The sequence below is a fragment of the Panicum virgatum genome, chromosome 3N (genome assembly GCF_016808335.1).
Source record: "Panicum virgatum strain AP13 chromosome 3N, P.virgatum_v5, whole genome shotgun sequence".
Taxonomy (NCBI): Eukaryota; Viridiplantae; Streptophyta; class Magnoliopsida; order Poales; family Poaceae; genus Panicum; species Panicum virgatum.
Window position 1 is genome coordinate 47308035 of NC_053147.1, and position 5019 is coordinate 47313053.

The following is a 5019-nucleotide window of genomic DNA, read 5'->3' on the forward strand; positions in this document are numbered from 1 at the left end:
TTACTTTCAGAGCAAAAGTAATGATAGAAATATGTTTGCATTTAAGTATTGAGGAATTAAATTTCACATTAATTTTAAGAAAAAAATTAATGATAGAAATAGGTGAACCATTTACTCAAACTTTAGTATCCGTAAGGTAACAAACTTAGAAATATGCAGACTCACATTTAGAAATATTCATTCATACTGAGAAAATGGTTGAACTTAAATGGTTTATCAACAAATCAATAGTAAAAAAACACCTTATGTTTCTAATAGTTATAATAATATCTTCCTGTATCCAAGCATTAAACAACCAAATAAATATATAGCAGCTGTCTGTGGGTCAGAGAAGGTGTTTGTGTTGCTTATTTCCAAAACTTGCATACAACAGATGTATGTGGGTTGGAGGTGCGCCCTAATAGCTTAGAGCCCAATGGTGGCGTCAAGGACGGCTGACCTCCTAAGTTGCATTTAATTCGAATTAGCGGCCGCTGAAAAATCAACAAACGACCACTTAGCTTATATTAGAGCCCAGTGGCGCGCGTAGCGTAGGCAAAGGGGGGTTGGCAGTGGCAGGAGGGAGACATGCATGCACTCCCCCTAGCCGAGCATGTCAACTGATCGTTGTACAAAATCACATGATTAGTTGAGACAGTAAGAGCTAGCATGTATCCTGCCCGTCATCTTTCGCATTTTTATTGTCGTGTCCCACCGTCATCTCGGCTGTATAAACCAAAGCATCCTCGTCTCCACCCCCCCCCCCCCCCCCCCCGAAGAGTCGGTACGGTCTCTGCTGCTAAGTCTGGAAAACTTCTAGCGGGAGCTGTGCGTGGCGGCCATGACGCTGTTGAGCCTTGCCACCTCGCCTCATCTCGCGCTGTTTGGGCAGCGGCGCCCCGCTGCTCCTCGACCTCGATCGGTAGTCCCGCGGGCGCCGCCGCCGCAGAGCCACCACTGTCGCCGCGAGCCTCAGCTGTCGCTGCGGCCGCGCGCCGCGGGAGCGCTGGAGCGGCGTCACAATAAGCATGCGCAGGAGGACAGGGCGACGGCGATCAGAGAGCGGCTCCTGGGCGGCGAGGCGCCGCCGCCCTCGGCGTACGACACGGCGTGGGTCGCGATGGTGCCGGCGCCGGCGGGGTCCCCTCCGGCGCCGCGGTACCCGGGGTGCCTGGACTGGATCCTGCGGAGCCAGCGACGGGACGACGGGTCGTGGGGGGCCGGCGACCCCTCGCTGCGCAAGGACGCGCTCTCGTCCACGCTGGCGTGCGTGCTCGCGCTCACGACGTGGGGCGTCGGCGGCGACGCCGTCGCGAGAGGTATCCGTTTCCCGCCGGCTGCCGGGTCGTTGTCGTCTTAACACGCTTCGGCCGGAGTCTCATGCTCGCTGCCGTCGCCGTTGCAGGGCTCCGATTCATCGGGCGCAACTGGTCCTGCGTGACGGACGGCAGCTGCGAAGCGCCGGCCGGGTTCAGCGTCATCTTCCCCGGCATGCTCGCGCACGCCATCAGCATGGGGCTGGAGATCCCCCTGGTCCGCCAAGCTGACGTCGACGCCGTCCTGTGGCTGCGCGACAGCGAGCTCATTAGGGCACTCTCAATGCAAGAAACTATGAGTAGTTTCTACTCCCTAGGATATTGTACCAAGAAACTATTCATCTCAATGTAAGATTTGCTCCCAGTGTCCTCGTAAAAAATAGACCAATCATTCATCATGGGCCCCCTCTCTAATCTCCGGATCCTCTATGCAAAAACCATACAGGGACAGTTAAGCATCTACCAACGATGGTGCAACTGATCCGGAGTAGGAGAGGAAGACACGACCTGGGTCTTCCCAACGGGCTTTTCACTGTTTCCTAGTGCCTCGTTTCACGTGAGGACTCCGTTTCTTCTTCAGGAAACGGTTTCCTTCTTTTTTTCTTCTCTCTCTTCAATTAATCACTTGACACATCAGCAAAATATTAATATAACAGCCTAATTAATACACATAGAAACTACTATGAATGCACCATTGGAAGTGCCCTTAGAGGGTTCGTCAGCCTTTTCCTCAGTTCCTTATCGCTATGCGTGCACCGGAACTAACTCCTCGCCGGTCAACACAACAACATGGCTGTTTCTGGAGGTAGCCAACCTTTCATGGCCTACGTAGCAGAAGGTTTGGGGGACTTAGTGGACTGGGACAAGGCGGCGGCGGCGTACCAGAGGAAGAATGGGTCCTTCTTCAACTCGCCGGCCACGACGGCCGCCGCGGCGATCCACAGTAACAACGACCGAGCGCTCGACTACTTGGACACCGTCGTCGCCAAGTTCGACAGCTCAGGTGCAAATTAAATGAGTCCCGGAAAAGTCCGGTTTACACAATTTACATAAAAGTATGATTTTCGATCTTCAACTATAAAATTAGATAACGAGGATCACCGAACTGTTGAAATGGAGCAAATTTGAAATAATCTTGATATATAGTTTCAAGGTGGGTTTTCATTATATAAAAGTTTAAAATAAGTGTCTACTTGTCAAATGATTGATAATTCGTTATCAGTCAATCACCAGGTTTCACCTTAAAAATCACCTCTCTGGTAGATCTGGGAGGAGCTGTTCGGTTAGGTAGGGTAGGGAGAAATGGAGAAACACCGTGTAGGAGTTTTTTTTTTTTTTTGAGAGGGTGTAGGAGTTAAATGGGCGAGCAGATAACACAAGCCCACAGGCAGACCCAAATCCGTCGCACAATAACCAAAAAAACAAAACAAGCCCACATGCGTCAGTCTGGCTCTTCTACTTCCGATGCTTCGATTTCCGTTGCGATGTTTAAAAGCTCCGATTGACGGATAAGCAAAATATCAATCGGCTGAGATGAAACAAATTTATGAAAATATTCAAGTTTAAAGTTAAAAACTCATAAGTTATTCAATTATTTTAAATTAAAAAAATACAAAATATGTGCCAGCATTTTTTAAAAAATGTAACCCATCTATTAGAACTCTTACTTGTCAATTATTTAAATCCAATTTTATGTTCCTAGTATTTTTTCTTATAGTTATGTCTATTATGTTGAATAAACAAGATTCTAAATGAGTAGCAACAGATAGATTATAATTTTTTTAAAAATTGGCACCACTTTCATATTTTTGGCACTTTCATATTTTCCTCATTTAAGATGAATTAGTTTTGTTTTTTTTTGTTCTAACTAGATTTTTTAATTTTTTTTAACATAAAACCACCTTGAAAACCACTCAAAGGGCTAAATTTGTCTGGTTTCGATTGTTCAATGGCATTTGATATCCGGTTTTGTAGGTGAAGGTTGAAAATCGAACTATTGTGCTAGTTGAGGGTTGACATTATTTAACTTTTCCGCTTCCACTTCCTAAGGAAGATCAGATTTCTAAGTTTCTAACAATCTAACATATATACATGGCGACGGTTATCACTTGCTGCAAAGCCCACCGTTTATCCTCGAAGCGTCTACTCCCGGCTTTGCATGGTGGACACTCTCGAGAAGATGGGCATCTCAAGGAGCTTCTTGCCCGAGATAAACACCACACTCGACATGACATACAGGTGGCGACATAAAGCTTCGTTTACTGTACATCACAGCTTCAGGCTTGTAGCTTGACTTGATTATCAGCGGACCTGATCATTTGTCAGGTCAGGTCCGGTGGTTTATGATCAAGGTCTTACGGTTAGATTTCCAGGTCCTGGCTTGTCAATGACGAGGAGATGATGCTGGACATGACAACATGCGCAATGGCGTTCCGCCTCCTGCGTCTGCACGGGTACGACGTCTCATCCGGTAAGCGAGGGCCTCCTCATTCTCCTTGGTTCTTGTTAAAATTCCCCGCATCCGGATCAAATTTGCCTGCAAGCTGAAAGCAGAGCATCGTGCAGATGGGTTATCCCAGTTCAGCAGTGAGTCCAGCTTCAACAGCTCGATCCAGGGGCATCTCAACGACACCGAGGCCTTGTTGGAGCTTCTGCAAGCCTCGCACACCCAGATCACAGACGACGAGCTAATCCTGGAAAGCATCGGCTCCTGGTCGTCCGAGCTCCTGAAGCAACAGCTGCGCTCTGGCAAGATATAAAGACATGTTGACCACGCCAAGGTAGCCGCTGCTACATACTGAATCTCTGTGTTCAGGAGTCATCAGGACCCCTTGTTGATTGATCGATCTGTAGTGGCGGTGTGTTTCATGTGTGTGGAGTGTTTCATTTTCCAGGTGGAACACGTGCTCAAATTTCCGTTCCACTCCAACCTGGACCGACTGGAGCACAGGTGGCACATAGAACACTTCAAGAAGCAGGGCTTCCAGATGCTGAAATCGGCATGCCGGTAAAATCATTGAGTGTCACCCTAGATGATGATCGTTTAGCATCAGATGATTGATCTTACGAAATTTTTAATCCGTCAATCGATCCATCGGTGGATCTGTCATCGGATCAGCACTTGTTACCCAGATGAAGAAATTGTGTCGCTAGCTGTGGAGGGGTTCCACTCCTGTCAGGCTATGTACCAAAAAGAACTTCAGATCATCGAGAGGTCCAGATCGAACTCCATCAACTCTCCTCCTCAATGATGCCGTGTCCGGAATAAATGGTCTTTTCTATATGTACATTAAGCCTTCCAATGACCTGGATTTTGGGATCTTAGAGATAACTAGAATCATTATATCCACATAATTGGATCATGGATTATACCAAGATCACATGTGTTATTTGAGATATCAAAAGATACTCTTAACTCCAATCTACCAATATTTGGTTGGAGTAGCGCTGCTACTAGATAGCAAATCTTTGCAAAAATAATATCTGATAGGGAACTTTTGCAAGATATATTAGCGCCTCAATATTACGGAGATAATGAACCATATGTTCTATTGTCTCATCTCAATCACTATGGCATAAAATAATATTTCTCTTTTCTAGAGGTAGAACAATCATAGGGTATCTCCATATTGAATCACTCAATATGATCTAGATATAGATAGCTTTGTACAAAGTCTTGAGGGAGGATGCTTAGGTCATAAACACAAAAAAGAAAATCGGTTAA

The 5019-nt window shown here is 46.5% G+C and overlaps 1 pseudogene; it reads left to right on the top strand.

The window, feature by feature from the left end:
* The first annotated feature begins 820 nt into the window (after positions 1-820).
* LOC120667843 lies at positions 821-4546 on the top strand (annotated as a pseudogene).
* Positions 4547-5019: the final 473 nt, after the last annotated feature.